This window comes from Triticum aestivum, chromosome 1D (assembly GCF_018294505.1).
Source record: "Triticum aestivum cultivar Chinese Spring chromosome 1D, IWGSC CS RefSeq v2.1, whole genome shotgun sequence".
Lineage (NCBI taxonomy): Eukaryota > Viridiplantae > Streptophyta > Magnoliopsida > Poales > Poaceae > Triticum > Triticum aestivum.
In genome coordinates, this window is record NC_057796.1 from 41,481,239 (window position 1) to 41,499,504 (window position 18,266).

At 46.4% G+C, this 18,266-nt stretch overlaps 1 pseudogene; it reads right to left on the bottom strand.

The window, feature by feature from the left end:
• Positions 1–6,208: 6,208 nt before the first annotated feature.
• Positions 6,209–11,395, bottom strand: LOC123180165 (protein Rf1, mitochondrial-like; annotated as a pseudogene).
• Between the last annotated feature and the right edge of the window lie 6,871 nt (positions 11,396–18,266).

The following is an 18,266-nucleotide window of genomic DNA, read 5'->3' on the forward strand; positions in this document are numbered from 1 at the left end:
ATATCTTCTAGACTACGGCGCTCATTTTCCAAGGTAATGGCCTTGTCCACCAGTGTCTTAAAATCCGGAAAAGTGTGTACAATCAGCTGGCATCTTAGCGCTGGTGCCAGGCCGTCCAGGAATTTTTCCATCTTCTTGTTTTCTGTCATGTGCTCGTCGTAGGCATAGCGAGACAGTTGGGTAAACTGGCCGTTGTATTCTGTGACGGACATGCCTCTTTGCTTCAGGTCATCAAACTCTCTTTTCTTGATCTTTAGGATGCTCCTGGGGATGTGTGCCCCACGGAAGCCTTCCTTGAATTCTTCCCAGGTGATGTTGTGTTCCCTGGGGTGCATGTGTAGGAAGTTTTCCCACCATGCTGCGGCTGCTCCAGTAAGGTAGTGTGGTGCATAAAGCACCTTCTCATGATCTGAGCATTGAGCGATAATCAGTTTCCTTTCAATCTCACGAAGCCAATCATCGGCTTCCAGCGGCCTATCGGTGTGAGCAAAAGTTGAGGGGCGAGTCTTCTGCAACTCGGATAACTTGGAATGTGGTTGATAGTGTTCACAGTGGTTTCCCATGTTGATGACATGGTTCATCATCTCTTGGTGTTGTTGCTGACTTTGCTCGAAGAGACGGCATACTTGAGACAGTGCTGCTTCGCTGTCTTGTTGGCTGGACTGACCCCGAGTGAAATTGTTGCTGGTCTGTGTCCCGTAAACCTCTTCTGGCTGATTGGGCATGGAGCGAGTCCAAGGGCGAGACATTATTCCAGTCTGGGGTATCATTTGCAAAACCCATGAGAAAAACTGTGTAGCACGAGGAAAACCCTTGCAAAGGTAATAATCAAAAGGCTTCTAGGTTTTCAAAGAAACACAAATATTTTTCATGGAGGAGAAGTGCTTAACATAAAATCTTACATGCGAAAGCAAATACAAGATACAGCACTCAGGTTGTGCGTGCACAAACCTGACATGTTATTAAAACTAGCGTACTACTCCGGAAGGCAGCAAACACACCAATACAAACTAGCGTACAGATAAGAACAACACATCATACAAGCAGACATAACACGCGGCTACTCGGTGCTCTCAGTCGGAGATGGTGAAGATCTCCTTCCCCTTGCCGACGGCAAGGCTCAGTGGTCCAGGAGAATCAACCTCCTCCTCTCTAGCTGGTTCCTGGCGTGCGACGCTGCGCTGCGGTGATGGTGCGGGGGCGACTGGTGGTAGAGCGCGTGCGGCAGGCGGTGCGGCTCTGACTGGAGTAGGAGCGATGACTCGGTCGAACTCCTCAGTGGTAGGCAGACGGCGAGCAGTGGCCAACACGGCCGGTGCATACGAGGCTGAAGACGAGACGAAAGTCAGAGGCGGCGCCGTGTGGAGAAGTTCCTTCCTGCTGGCAGGACCGCCCCGGACTAAGTCCATGCGGGCAGCCACAAGATCGTCTACGAGGTTGTCGAAAGACTCCTCCAGAGCCTTGAGATACTCCACAACCATCTCGATGGCTTCGTCTCTTTCTCCCCGATGGCAGGCGAACGCATAGTGGCTGGTGTATGGCACATGGCATGGGAGGTAGCGGTAGCGACGAGTCTTCATCGTAGGAAGGATGTCCCGAAGGCGAGCTATCGCCTCACGGGCAGCCATCTGCATGGCATGCCTCTCCGTAGGCATGGCTCTTCCAGTAAAACGGAAGTGGCGAGCAGCAGATCGTCCTCCCCTGAACTGCACCACGGCTTGGTGCATAGACACGTCGTCACTGAGCTTGTGCTGATAGAGGGTGAACTCCGGGCGAGCTGCTGGCCCGATCGCGAGCTTGGTGATGGAGACGAGGAGCTTGACAAACCCCTCGGGCACGTTGGTGAACACTCGATTCTCACAGCTGCTGCCAGCCATCTATAAAAGTAGGCAAAAATTCTGAGTAGTCATGTCATAAATTTATGATGACCAACAGAAAATAGCTACAATTGCAAAATGCTGAAAAGGCACAAAAGACGCTAATAACCGATTAGCGATCGCACCTAGTGGCTTCCTACAGTCAGCCTGGCTCTGATACCAAGCTTGTCACGACCGGATTTTCAATAAAATAATTATTGAGAAACCAGTCCCTGTTACGGACCAGCGAGGAAGAATTCCTTCTCACTGATAGACAATACATTGATCACAGAAGAAGAATACCAGAAGTACTAAATATAATACAAAGTTGAGCAGAGACTGCCCAACAATTTATTACATGCACGCCGATAAAACAACACGGCAGATAGGGTGGCAAACTACTAACTCACGATAAAAAAACGGTGGTGGAAATATCATCGCGAAGCGAGTGACCTGATTCCCGACTACTACAACTCTTCGAGCGTCGGAGTGAGGCTCGAGAAGACTTATTGCGGGTGGCGGAAGCGTAAACGATACAAGTGACCAATATCCGGGATCGCGCAGGACTGACTGGGACTCCTCTAGGCGTCGGACGCGCTATCAAACTCTTCATCCAAGAGATCGCCTTCGTCAACATCTGGCCAAATCAACAAGCCAGGTGAGTACTATGAAAGTACTCGCAAGACAGTTCGGACATAAGGTATAACAAATGCAAACATGAAGCACATGAATAAGTTAACCAGTACGATCAGACACCGAGATAATAAATACTGTGTGCCAAGCGAGGGCCTGAATGACGCCTCGAGCGGAAACTGCAGAATAGTAATGCGGGTGCCAAACGAGTGTGAAAGACTCCTCGAGCGGAAAATGCGGAATAATAATACTGGTGCCAAACGAGTGTCTGAAAGACTCCTCGAGCAGAAAATGCGGAATAATAATACTGGTGCCAAACGAGTGTCTGAAAGACTCCTCGAGCGGAAAATGCGGAATAACAATGCCGCAGTCGGGCGTCGGGGCGACACCACATAAAGGGCTTATAACAGAAAATAAATACAGTACATGCCACAGTCGGACGTCTGAGCGACATCGCATAAAGGGCTTATATTTAAAGTGAGAAACGAGTACACGCCACAGTCGGACGTCTGAGCGACGTCTCATAAAGGGCTTAAAATACAACAATACAATAGTTCGGGAATATAACTTATCACAAGCATGAGACAAAAATAATGTTAGTCCACCCACAGGAATAACAATGAAATTGAATTTACCACTTGAGCTTGTTCACCGGGGGCAAGTTTTCACACGGATAGATTTGGATGTAAGGTCTACATTACTGATCATGGATACGATGATTTGGAAAGAATTGACTCTGCAGAGTTTGTACCTAACCACAGCCAACGGATTTCGGTAGTCACGGGGACTAGTTCCGTCTACGGTGTTCTGGAAGGAACACGTCTAACCATTACACACCCAATTTAACCATCCGAAGCCAGGGATCACCCTCGGCAACATTCAGGAAAAACCCTGAGTCGGGGAGGCTACAACCTCGCGTAGCATGGGATCAAATTTCTATACGCGCGCTATAAGGGGGTGCCCCCCTCTCGGTCCCAACCGGAAACACCCATGCCCCCTGACCGAATGACTGGCTTTAATCCTGGGCCAAGGTACCATCATCCCGGCCTCTCTATTTGGTGTGTACACGGAAAGAGGTTACCAACTTACTAAACCGTATCCTGGCAATGAGACATGTGGTAGCACGGAAAGGGGAAGGGACGATAACACGGCTCCAACCATGTTAACGTCGAAAAAGTCGGATGACACAAGGCTGGCATGCTACAACAGTACCACCTTGCTGCCCTTCATGTCACCACATGATTAGGCCACCTCTCATCAGAGGTCATCGCAACCTTGGAACATGCGGGGAAAAGATCGATAACGTGGCTCCAACCACGTTAACGCCGAAGAAAGTCGGATGACGCAAGGCTGGCATGCTACAACAGTACCACCTTGCTGCCCTTCATGTCACTACATGATTAGGCCACCTCTCATCAGAGGTCATCGCAACTTCGGAACAACCGGGTCGTTGCCTTACAAGCAACGAGGTATTTATCGACACTCCCATGCCACGCACAACTTTCACATGAACATGCAAAACATCTGCCATATCAAATGTTCAAACAAGCTTGCCTGGTTCGGAGAAGTCGGAGTCTAGCTCGGCGAAGTTCGCGACTCCGTCACCTCTCCCGGAACCTACGGCAATCACGAAACGGGGGTACTAACGTGAAAACCAACACATGCACAGAAACCTTGCCAAATATTTTTCAATTAAATCCCATAAAAAACTAGATAAAATTTGAAGATTATCAAAAAAGAATCACTCAAAAATACCTTTTCATTAAAAAGTTATAAAGGTTTCTGTCCAGGGACCTTTCTGTAATGAAACAGAAAAGTTCCAGGGTTTTAACTGAGAAAACAGAAAACGGTTCGTTTGGAAATGCGCAGGCGCAAGAGAGAAGACGTATTTTGCCCGAAGGCGCCAACAGAAAACGTTTCGGGGAAATAAAACAGAGGCTGACACGCGGGGCCCGCGTGTCAGGTTTGAAAGCTCGCCGGCGCCCGAAGACGGCGGTGGATGCCGGCGTCGAACCACGGCGAGTGAGGAGAAACGGAGGGTACCAAGAGCTTCAGTGTCTTCTTCCGCGTCGGTGGGTGGTGGACTCGTCCAACGGGGAGCACCACGTCGACGGCGACACTATCTCCGGCGGACGGCGGTTCGGGTGAGGTTGGGGAACTCCGGTGGAGGGCTGCAAAGAACGAATTGAGGCGCGGGTCAGAACGGGTGATGCAAGGAGAAGCTACTGGCAAGAGAATGGAGGCGGAGGAGCACACACGGGGGCGAATCGGGCTGGATCCCGTGGCGGACCGCGGCGGCCGGAGTCGAGGAAGGAGACCTCCTCGGGGCTCTTCCAGTGTCTGGGCGTGCTCTAGGGGAAGTGTAGGGCTCGTGGGTGCTCGAGTTGAAGCTCGGGGCCCCTATTTATAGGCAGCTCGACGGGGTGGCCGTGAACGGAGAACCTCCGGCGAGCGATTACGGCGGAGCAGTGGGTTGGCAGGGGGTTTGAGCGGTCGAGCAGCATCAGTGGATGTTACTGGACTCGATTTGCAGCTGAACGGGGCTGGTCTTGGCGTAATGGCGTCTGCCCGCGGTGAGGTGACCGCACGGGCTCAACGACGGCAGAGAGCGCGCTCCGCGCCCTGCGGTTCACGACGAGAGTGGCAGCGCGTTCGGGGGAGTGGAAGGCCACGCGGCGGGCTCCGGTGGTTTGGGCGGCGTTGGGTGGAGTCGGCGGCGCCGTGTCTCCCGCTGGCGTTCGCAAAGCCGCCGCCGGCGTCGGTCACGGGGCGGCGCACCTTCTGCTGCTCGTCGCCGACGCCCGCAAGATGCCAGGCACTCGTGCGGTGCAGGAACGAGAGGGCGAGGACGAGGAGCAAGGCGACGCGAGGGTACTGGCGAGATCGACGCCCGTCTCTGAAGAAAACGACAGTGAGCACTGACTGAACTCTGAAGTTAACTGAACTTGACAGTGACCATGCACTGCAGGTGTTCGACAGTAGGTTTTGGTAAAGAGATAAATTTTTCTGGAGCTGTAACTTGGTGAGATGATCACTCCAAACACCCAGGGGCTGCATGAATTTACTTGGAATTTTTGGAGAAGGTTTTGAATGAATTCCACCAAATTTGGTAAATCTGGTCCAAACTTGCAGCTGATGTAGTTTGAAATTTTTGAACTGGAGACCAGTGGATCTTCATGGTTCCAGGTTGAGGGTTCAAAGGACTAGGAGGGGAAAGGAGTTTGGTGGTAAAAGTCCAAACAGAAAATGGAGTTCCTTTGTGAATCTCCAAGTGGTGGAATAGAAGGCAGAAAATATTTGAATAGAATTTGAATGGAAAATAAATACATGGGGAGGTCCAACTTGCTGGATTTGATGTAAATCATGATCCAGGGGTGAGGGATGAGTTAGGGGAGATCATTTGCACTAGGGCCATGGCAAGAAAGAATAGTTGAAAGTGGCAAAGGACTTTCCAAAAGCCATAGTGCAAACTTCAAAAAGTTTTACAAAAGTTATTTTCCCAAATGAAAACCATTTTGTCTTGAGTCCAAAAGAAAAGCAAGAACCTCCAAGGTCAAAGGCAGATCTTGGGTGAACCCAAATAAAATTTTTGCCATAAAGAAAATATATGAGAGGGAGAGTTCTCTTGAAGAAAAAATTTTAAATCACTTCCCCCCTAAGCCAAAATAAAAATCCTTTTTTTTTTGAAAAATCCAAATAAAAACTTGGGTGTCACACCGAGTCTGCAGTCTGGAATTTGCACCTGAAACCTAATGCCATCAGAGTGCACGACATCATCGGCAATGGCAACTCCAGCCTTGTTCCTAGCCAAAATCACAAGTATGCAGATTGCCCTAGTGCACAATCACAAGTGAAAAAGATGAGCCAGGCATGCACTTTGGTCTTATTCGGAACATCTGAATCACAAAGATACATTCAACCTTTATGCGCACTGCAGGAGAAGAAACTCCCTCTTGAGGATTTCTTCTGTTGCATTCCTAGGTGGGAAGCGGACCAGACTGAGAAATACCATTTTTTGTGAGATTCCATGCCAGGTAGTCCTCAGTTCCAAGCTCCAACATCACTCACCTAGAACAGTCGCTGGAGTTTCTGCCCATCCCGTCTGTTGGTAGAATGGTAGCACAGCAACTGGATACCCAAACACTGAACTCCTGCCTCTGGGTATGAGGGTATCTAGTTGCTGTGCCACATGTCTATAGCTGAGCTGTCTGGTTCGCCATACCTCTCTTCAGCAGCTCGCTGCCAAAATGATACTGCGCCAAGTGAAATAAACCCTCCTGGTGCATCCTGCATTGAGGAAGTCTTTATCCTTGAAAACAGAAGTTCAGGCCCTAAGCCAGACATGGTAAACAGTGTTCCTATTAAGAAGCATGGGCAAGTTAAACAATTCTGCAAGCTTACAATGGCAAGAAGAAAGTATCAACATAGGGACGATATCACAAACCTGCATGACAACTTTCCTCGGTATTCAGATGACGCTATTCATAGCTGTCTCTACAGATGGATATTTCCATTCCCATGGCTTCAATACACTAGGACATGATTACAAATGATGTCAGCACAAATCTTTAAATGTCCGTATACCAAAAGTTGACACTGAAAAATCATTTGTTGATAGCTACTGCGCCTCTAAAACTGTAGAGCAATAAATCATTATATCAGTTAGCAACAACAGAAAGCTATTATCATGTTTCTTGTGTGACTATTCCTATGCACAGGTTGTGGAACTACTGTTTTAATGCAGCTTAAGGCATAACTATGGCCCATGGGCATAACTAAATGATGGATACATTGAATGAAGTATTGAAGTAGACATCAAATTCTGCCACTAAATGGCTAAATGCAAACTTGTACAAGCTGCATATGAACAGTAACTCGACTGAAGCTATAAAACAAGTCTTCTATGTAACAATAGTTATATCAACATACAGAATGAAGCCCTTTTCATTTACCTAAGGAACAGCCACCTGCAGCTACTTCAAGAGTCCACATTTCCACTTCTTCATCCAATCTCAGAGTTGCAATTCCAGCTAATTAAACAACACCTTCTAATCCATGCCAATTCGTTAAAAAGTCAGTCTCCATCCAAGCAACACCGTTCATAAAAGATTGAGCAAGAACGTGTGATTGTGTTAAGGGTTCAACTTTTACTATGTTTGGATCCCGCCAGATAAAAAGAAGCTGATATTCAGAAAAGAGCAAGAGGAAGACGAATGGCGTAAGAACACCGCAGGCTGACAGCGGTATCTCCTCCTTGTGAGAATGAGATTTATCAGCAATGGCACATTGAGCAGCGGAGGACTAGGGAATTAAGCCACCGCTTGGATTAGTGTAACGCTTAATCTGGCAGAGCAGTAGCAACGAGAATTGAGGTTACCAGAAAGAAATAGAGTAGAATGCCCACTACCACCCCGACCCATATGTATGAGAGCAAGACATTCGCATCAAGCAAATGCTTTGATTACTTCTCCTCTATCACCTGCATTGGTGTCGGTGCCATGCGGACTTATGCAATATCTCGCACTGGTGAATTATTGGCCATACATTTATCTACATCGTGAGGAAAATAGTTGAATCTTCAATGAAGTAAAGCAGAAAGAAATCATAAAAGAAATACTTTTTTCACCTGTATGTAACAAAGTTCCAGCAGTGCAACTCACAGTAGCATAGAGTGTAGGAGACTCCCGCTGTCCAGCATGAGCTCATATATCCGCTAATTGAATATAGCATCAGCAATCTCAAACATCCATTCTTACAAGACCCATTTGCCATGACATATAAAACAAACTTCTCAAACTAAAAGTAAGACCACCTTGCAAACATAGCAGATCACTGAGAGTGAAATTGCCAAATATGCACTCAAGGAAAGTGACTGTTTTAGAGAAACTATAAACACTCAGGTGGCTGGTATCAACCATACATGAAAAGATTGTATTAGTATTTATTGTGCTTCTTCGGGAAGATTATATGTGTACACCTTCCCCAATCGTCATAAAAAAAATTAATCCCCGAAAATTTCAACCAGCATCTTAAACTACTTGGTCTACCTTTCCCCGCAACAAAGATTAAAAGATTCATATATAATTCATATTCTTGTGATTTTGACACACAACAAAATGAACTCAATGCTACAAGCAGGCAGTTTGGATTTCTTATACTGGCAGGAGCTTTATACAAGAAAAACTTAATTGTGCTTTCTGAGAAGCTAGTCTGGTGTGCAATGCATCTTTTAGTCAACCAAATCCATTGAAAAATTGATACTTTGCAGGAAGCAATTCAATGTTTTCCCGGTATTTCCCTTCCCTTGAAAAGAGAGACAACAACAAAGAAGTAGTTGAAGCTTCAAGTGAGATGATCTTCCCATCAACTTTAGATAAATAATTCCCGGCCCTGGCAATCTCACCTTTTTCCAACAACATTCTGATGACATAATTTATAAGACGAGAATTGGGTGCACAACCACTCTTCTCCATTGATGAAAACATATTGTCAACTTCTTCCACTGATCCTTCCTTTAGAATATTTTCTATCATTATACCGTAAGTAGAAGCATTAGGCACCAACCCACTGGCTGATATTGCAGAAAACAAATCGTTAGCTTCTTCTCTTCTCCGAACCTTGAACATTGCATTAATCATGGTATTGAGTGTTATAATATCGAACTTGACATTCCTTGCTCCTAATTTCTGGAATAGTGCGATCGCTTCGTCTGCACAATTATTTCTACAAAGACCACGAAGTATTATATTGTATATGGAAATGCTCACTGGTATACCCCTTTCGGTCATCTCATGGAACATTTCCCTTGCAGCAACAGTTCTGCCAGCACGGAACAACCCATCCAGCATGATGCCATATGTAACAGTGTCAGGTTTAATTCTCTTGTGTGGCATTTCTCTGAACAGAATCAAAGCATCATTGATCCTTCCATTTCTACAATAGCCATCAAGTAGTGAACTATACGTAACAACATTAGGCTCAATGCCAGCTGATACCATGGCATCAAGCACTCCAAGTGCTTTACCCATCTGGCCGACTAAGCCATATCCGTCAATCAGTGAACTGAATATAATGACATTAGGCCTCTCGCCCATGCCTATAACCAAGTCAAAGATACCTTGTGCATTCATAACCCTTCCTTCTTTGCATAAAGAGTTTATTACTGAAGTGAAGAACGCAATGTCAGGACGAGGAATACCTTTGTTCATCATTTCAGAAACAAATTCCTTAACTTTAACCAAATCACCAAGCATACAAAAACCCTGAATTAGGGAGCGATAAACAGCTGTGTTCGGCTGTACACCCATATCAGTCATCTCATTGAACCTGTCCATAGCATCGGACAGCCTACCCAATCTGCAAAGTGCGGCTATTACAGTGGAATAGGTGACTACATTGGGACTCACTCCTTTTTCCCGCATTTCAGTAAATATGAGCATAGCTTCATCCATCATTCCACGTTTAGCATATGCATCAATTAATATGGTGAAAACATGGCAGTCGGCTACAAAACCATTGCTTTCCATTGAATTAAAGAGATCAATCATATCAGCAAAGCATCCTTCATTGGCATACCCATGAAGCAAAATACAGTAGGAGTTGACATTTCTGTGGCCTTTGGCAGTCATGGCATCAAAAAATTCTGCAGCTTCTTTGCTTCTTCCATGCTTACAAAGGTAAGTCATTAAGGCGTTGCAAGTAAAAGTATCTGGTATAAGGCCCCGGCTTTTCATTTCTCTAAACAATTTAGCAGCCTCTTTCCACCTCCCAGATGTGGAATATCCATGGATCATGCAATTATATGTCACATTATTGGGTTGAACACCTTTGTTAACCATCTGCTGAAGCACTAGCTCTGCCTTGTCCATTGCTCTGGCCTTGCACAATGCATCAATGATTGAGCTATATGTCCACACACTGGGCTCAACACCTTGGTGCATCATTTCATGGAACAGATTGCATCCTTGCCTGTTTCACCTTCCTTAAAAAAGCCATGGATGACCGTGTTATACGCCACCACGTTGGGGGAGCAGCCACCTCCTTCTTTCGCCATCATCTGGAGGAGGTCGAGCGCCCGCTGACTCATGCTATCTTCACATAAGCTCTTCAGAACAATGTTGTATGAGATGGCATCAGGCACACAGCCGAGCTCGGACATCCTATGAAGCAGCACGTTCAGAGCCTCATCCGTCCGTTTTGCGTAGCAGAGGCACTTGAGGAAGGTGTTGGCGGTGATCTCGTTTGTCTTCAGGCCTGTCCTGAGGAGGCGAGCGAAGAAGGCAAGACCTAGGTCCGGGCGAGACGCGCGGCAGCAGCAGTCCATGAGGATGTTGTACGTGTGGACTGTGAGAGGCACCACCCGCGGGCCGGATTGCTCTCGACACACGCGGTTGAAGAGGGCGATGGCGAGGGCGCGACCATCTCTGATGCAGGCGGCAGAGGACGTAGCACGCGCGAGGGCGGCGAGGAAGCCGTTTAGGGAGCGGCTGGGGACCGGGGTGGCCTGCCGTAGCAATTCGTCGAACAGGCGGTGCGCGTCTTCCCGGCTGAGCGTCCCGGCGCTGATGCGCTCCGTGGCGGCGGCAAAGGCGGCGTGGGGAGACCAGGAACGCGAGGGCGGCGAGGTGGTGGTGGAGGAGGAGCTGCGGCGGAGGAGGTGGAACATCGGCGCGGTGGAGAAGCGACGGAGGCGGAGACGGGGCATCGGCGAGGTGGGGGACAGGGGGAGGAGGAGTAGCGGAGGCAGAGGTCGGAGAATGGCTAGGTGGAGGAGAAGGAGAAGGAGGAGTGGCGGAGGCGGAGGCCGGACACTGTCTAGGTGGAGGACGAAGAGCAGCGGCGGCGGCGGCGGCGGCGGATGGGGATGCGGGACATCGGCGGCTCTGGCTCTGCACTGAGAAAGGGAGAACGGCCGGACGAGGAGTATCCAGTCCCGATCTCAAATGCTCCCTTATAAACAAACAGTAAAATAAAATAAAATAATAAATTCCAAAAACTCTGAAATTTTTCTGTGCCAAACTTTGACCAATGTTTTGTTAGTTTGCAAAAATTCATCAGGAAATAACATTCGTGGAACTCATGACAAAAAAACAATGGTCCAAAAATGCTATCTACAAAAGAATTTTAAAGTACTGGTTTTGATATTTTTTTTACTGTGACTTCCAGGGATTTCAATTCATGATGAAAATTTGCAGGCACTCGAAACATTGGTCAAAGTTTGCATCAAAAATATTAAGAATTTTTTATATCTCTTTCATTTTTTTCGAATTTACTGTTCATCCCGAGCTCAAATGAGCTCGGGAGTAAAGGGGACTTTCGAGAATTGCCTTCCTTTTTCGTATTCGTGATGAGTATGATTTTTTTGTTACTCCTACCTCTTCTTTTTAGAATGAGTGTGATTCTTCCTGTCACACGACTTCTATGCTTCCTTTCCCTGAAAACTAAAATGAAACTCGAAGATGAAGTTTGAATCTACGAAGAAAAGGTTTCTGCCTCGTGTACCGAAGCAGAAGTGTTAATCCTATTATGGTTTACTAGCTCTGTGTCTAGTTTTCAGGCGTCTATGATAGTGTATCCCCACATAGCAGGCGCAATTGGCATGAATTTGTATGTTTGGCATTTTTATGAAAATTGGCACTATGATAGCGTACCCCCAAATAACACATTGACAATTTTGTGGATTTCTTTTGATACCCATGAATTTAAAATATTTTAGAGATATAAAAAGGTCACCGGAGCTCGGAAGCCAAAATCAGTTTTATGGTGTTTAATAAGCTTTTTAAGGTTGGGACTAATTTTTTAAAGCATATTTCAAGGGTGTCAACAGCTTCAAAATTTGACTTGTGAAAAAAAATATGCACTACATTATGAAATAGGGAGTACTACAAACCAGACAAGCAAAGTCTCTTGTCTCAAATCAGAGCGGTTTCTTTCTAAACCTTTTTTTTCATCAGAGTTTTCCTAGCCGGCGAGATACCCATTTTGATCCAGCTTGGTGAAAACCCCAATTTCAGCAACATATTTTCCAGGGAGATCATGCTACCGTAGGCCTTCATCATATGCAGCATGACCACACAAAGCGGCGATCTTCCTGGTCCGAATAGAATGGATGCACTTATACGCACTGCAGAGCTCATTGTCAGCGATGAGTCTACCTGGCATGGAAGAACTTTGCGTCTCCAAGATCATAATCGGCAAAAAATCTTCAATCTATTTGCGACCACCTTAGATGCTACTCCCTCCGTTCCATATTAGTTGTCGCGATCTAGACGTATTAGATACATCCGTTTGAGCGACAACTAATATGGAACGGAGGGAGTAGCTTGCACAACACATCACATAAGGTTATGGGGCCAACATTGAGCGAGGAGTTCAGCTGTTTAGGGGAGTTCACCTTCATTCAGGATGAGCACTAAAACCGTGTCTTAAAAATCTGGCGGTATATCCTTGCCCTCCAAGAAATTCCGAACTGCTTGGCAAACCTCGCCTTGCAGCAACGACTAGCGCCATCGCAAAAACATAGCCAAGAGGCCATCTGGGCCAAGGGATTTTGTCAACCCCAATCCACTGCAATTTCAAGATCACATTCGTTTTCACATTCCAAAGTCGTGAACAAGTTACATCAGAGCAACGAGGGCAAAAAGCCTCGTCATCAACTGATCACTTCTCTGGATTGAGATTTGCCAGAAATATATAAGTAACAAAAGAATGAATATTCAAGCTTCTACGCAGGTGCTCTGGATAAATTTCCAATGAACAAGGATATAAATCCGCGCTTATCTGATTTCAAAGTGGCAATGTTACAAATGTCATGACATAACTTACTGGAGTATATTAGTATTTGAAACAAAAATCAAATTATATAACTGATGCACCATATATTTGACGGCACGACATTATAAGTAAACACAAGTGCTTGTTCGGCGGACACACTCGCTTGTTATTTAAAATGATTTCAACCAGACAATCTTCACTGATTTTGCTTCGTTCGACAGTATTCTTATATTCTAACCGGCAGTGAGCCAGATTCAGCTCTGGTAACCGTTTCTGGTCATTAGATCTTGAAATAAAAATATCCTGCGTAGATTTTCTTTTTCGACGGCGCGTTCTACCTAGAGTGAGCCCTTCTCCATCTATAAGTGCGGGAATAGGTCTGAAAAAAGCCATACACCATCAGCACAAGAAAAATGCTCAAAACATAGTGATGAACCATGTATTTTGAAAAATGATCTCGAGGGGTTTCGGGTAATAATTAGTCCTACCGTTAACAATGATTTTCTTCGGGGCATTCTGGAGTATGGATACTTCCATGTCAATGCGAACACAGAAGTTCAGGCCCTAAGCTGGACATGCCAAAAAGTGTTCCTATTAAGAAGCATGGTCAGGTTAAACAATTCTACAAGCTTATAAAAGCAAGAAGAAAGTTATCAAGACAGGGATGATACTACAAACCTGCCTGATAACCTTCCTCAGTATCCAAATGATGCTATATTGCTATTCATGGCTGTTTCTACGGATGGATATTTCCATGTCCAGAGCTTCATCACACTAGGCCATGATCACAAATGATGTCAGAACAAATCTGTAAATGTAAATGTATACAAACGTTTACACTCGAAAAGCATTTGTTGACTACGATTACTTCTAAAACTGTACCAAATAAACCATTTTATCAGTTAGCAACAATGGACACCTGTTTCTTGTGCAACTATTCCTATGCAAATATTGTGTAACTACTATTGTTTAAATGCAGTTACAACATAACCATGGACATATTGAATGAAGTGTTGAAGTAGATATCAAATTATGCCACAAAATGGCTAAATCCAAACTTGTACAGGCTGCATATGAAGAGTAACTCGGCTGAAGCTTAGGTAACTATGTGACTGAAGCAAGTTTTGTAATGTAACTATAGTTGCAGTAACATACATAGTGAAGACGTTTTCACTGACCTAAGGAACAATCACCAGCAGATAGTTAAGAGTTCATATTTCCACTTCTTCATCCAATCTCAGAGTTTCAATTGCAACTAATTAAACAACGTCTCCTAATCCACCCCAACTCCTTGAAAAGTCAGTTTCCATTCAAGCACACTGTTCCTCAAATAGTGAGCAAGAACATGAGAAGAGTTTCACTTTCTACTATTTTCGGGATTCCATGGGGTAAAAAGAAGTTGATATTTGAAAAAGCGGAAGACCAAAACGGAAGGGTATGGTGGAGGCACTCATCACTCGAGGTAGTCCTTGTTGTGCATCTGTGTGTACCTGAAGTGGAGAGGTGTAAAGCAAGGTGAACCAATGCGAGGCTGGTGGCAGTTCTCCTCCCAAACATAGCATAAGCAACCTCAATCATCGATTCTTCCAGGACCCATTTGCCCTGACATATTAAACGGATTGCTCAAACAAAAAGTAAATCCACCCTTTGCATACATATCAGATCTGGAAATGAAGGAAAGTGGCAGTTTTGGAGAGATCATATATTCTTAGGTGGCCCCTAGAAAAGATTGTATTGGTACTCATTGTGCTTACATTCCACAATCACATTATAACCAAGTCAAAGATAACTTGTGCATCCATAACCCTTCGTTCTTTGCATAGACTGTTTATTATTGAAGTGAAGAACGCAATGTCAGGACGGGGAATAACTTTGTTCATCATTTCAGAAACCAGCTCCTTAGCTTTAACCGCATCACCGATTATACAATAACCCTGAATTAGGGACTGATAAACAGGTCTGTTTGGCTGTACTCCCATGGCAATCATCTCATCGAATTTGTCAATAGCATTGGCCAGCCTACTTGTTCTACAAAGTGAGACTATTACAGTTGCATAGGTGAATACATCCGGACTCACTCCTTGTCGCCGCATTTCAGTAAATGTGAGCATAGCCTCATCCATCACTCCACATTTAGCATATGCACCAATTAATATGTTGAAAACATGACAGGTGGCTTCGATACCGTTGCTTTTCATTGAATTGAAGAGATCAATCATATCAGCAAGGCATCCTTCAGTGGCATATCATGAAACAGAATATGAGAAAACATCAGCTTTGAGGCCTTTGGCAGTCATGGAGTCAAAAATTTCTGCAGCTTCTTTGCTTCTTCCATGCTTGCAAAGGGAAGACATGATCGAGCTGCAAGTAACTGTATCGGGTCGAACACCGTTATCAACCATCTGCCGAAGGATCAGCTCTGACTTGTCCATTGCTCTGGCCTTGCACAACGCATCAATAATCAAGTTATATGTCACCACATTGGGCACAATCCCTTGTTGTGTCATTTCATGGAATAGATTGCATGCCTTGCCTGTTTCGCCTTCCTTAAAGAAGCCATGGATGACAGTGCTATGGGATACCACATCGAGAGAGCCAACACCTCCTTCTTTTGCCACCGTCCGGAGCAGGTCGAGTGCTCCCTGGCTTCTGCTATCTTCACATAATCTCTTAAGAACTGTGTTGTATGAGATGGCATCAGGCACACAGCCGAGCTCGGACATCTTGTGAAGCAATACATTGACAGCCTCATCCGTCCGTTTGGCGCAGCAGAGGCACTTGAGGAGGGTGTTGGCGACGATCTAGTTTGTCTTCAGGCCCGTCCTGAGGAGGCGCCCAAGGAAGGCAGGCCCTAGATCCGGGCGACGCGTGCGGCAGCAGCAGTCCATGAGGATGTTGTAGGTGCAGACCGTGGGCCACGCCACCCGCGAGCCGGCTTCTTCTCGGCACAGGCGGTTGAAGAGGGCGATGGCGAGGGCAGGGCCATTTCTGAAAGTGGAGGAGTCCGGTGCACGGGCGAGGGCAGGGCCATTTCTGAAAGTGGAGGAGTCCGGTGCACGGGCGAGGGCAGTAAGGAATCCGTTGAGGGGGCGCTCGGGGACCGGGGTGGCCTGCCGCAGCAATTCATCGAACAGGTGGTGTGCGTCCTCCCCGCTGAGCTTCCCGGCGAGGGCGCGCTCTGTGGCCGCGGCGAAGGCGGCGTGGGGAGACCAGGAGCCTGCGGGCGGCGGGGTGGTGGCGCAGGAGGAGAAGAGGCGGCTGCGGCGAAGGCGGATGCGGGACATGGGCGTGGTGGAGTGGAGACTTGGCGGCGTCGCCAGGAGCACAGCAGCTCGAGGGCGGCGAGGTGAAAGAGGAGAGGCGGCGGCGGCGGATGCGGGAATCAGCTCAGCGCGAGCGGCGGCGGAGGTGAGTCGTGACAATTCACAGGTGGTCGGGCGCGCCGGCGCGGGCCACGGCGGATGCTGGCATGGCATGGGGTAATTTTTGATTATGTTCGCTTGTTGATTACAGTAGTACAGTATGTTGAAAGTTCAGAGGGCGGCGATTTGGCTCCCGGGCTCAGATGAGCCCGGGCCAAATGAAAAAATCGAAAAAAATAGAAAAAAATTCCAAAAATTCCAAAAAAATTCGGGTGGTAGATAATTAGGTGCGTGAGGTTCGCTGCAAAATGCAACTCGTTTGAACATTTGAGCAAGTCCGTGCAAAAAAGACAAAATCGGGGTCTGTGAAAAAGTTTACTGTTCATAAACTGTTTTGACCCGATTTGTCTTTTTTGCCGAGGCCTACTCAGATGTCCAAATGAGTTTAATTTTGGAGCGGACCTCACGCATCAACTTATCTACCACCCAAATTTTTTTTGAATTTTTTTGAATTTTTCTAGTATTTTTTTGAATTTTTTGCTTATCGGGTGCAGATGAGCCCGGACTCCAGGATGAATTATCCGAAAGTTCAGTACTACTTCAAGCTTGGAGAGATGATAACCCAGTGCCGCAATGCAGTGCCAGTAACTTTCAGAATACACGACTAATATTTTTTTACTGAAAACATGTTCTCATTAAGCTTCAGAGTAATTTTGACCATTCATTACTAGCCACATGGCACAGATACTCAGAAGCTTAATGACAAACAAGTGGCAAACAAATCTTGTCTTGATACATTCTGCACTTGACCACATTTGGCCAAATGGCGGAGAAGTATCTTTTTTTACTGAAAACTGACAGCAAGTTGTTCTTATAAATCCAAGTTGAAAACACACGATGAGAAATGCTGGAACCGCGGAGTGGGAGGGCATTGGAAGAACACCTGCAACAACCCTAAGGTTGTGTTACATGTTGCCGAGAATGGTGCCCTTGTAGGGGCTATAGCTCTGTGGTTAAGCTTAATAAGCAGTGTGTATCGCTGACATTTGAGTGTTTTTTCCTTGTATGATGAGGGCTCAGTAGTCATAGGTATCCATGAAAAAAAGAAGTCGGTGTGAAATGTATTATACATTGTCTGGTTAGTAACAATGTCTCTCTTGGACTAGTCTGAACCTCTGACTTATGTGGCGATATGTTGTTTGAATCTAGCTTTCCTGAATTACTACACTAGTAGAAAAAGAGGCTTCCATACGTCCCCATTAGTCCCCAAAATAATCGAACCGCGACCAAAGGGGTCTTTAGTCGCGGTTCGGGAGGAGACCCGCGACCAACTATCTGGGCCCAGCCCGCTCGGTCGACAGCTGGCGGACGGGAGGGGCTTTAGTCCCGGTTGGCCTGGCCAACCGGGACTAAAGGTCCTCAGGCTGGCCCGAAGGCCTTTAGTCGCAGTTGGCCAGACCAACCGGGATTAAAGGTTAGACCTTTAGTCCCGATTGGTCTGGCCAACCGCGACTAATGGCCCGAACCTTTAGTCGCGGTTGGCCAGACCAACCGGGACTAAAGGTTAGACCTTTAGTCCCGGTTCGTCTGGCCAACCGCGACTAAAGGGATTTGAGGCCTTATTTTCAAACTCTACCCCCCC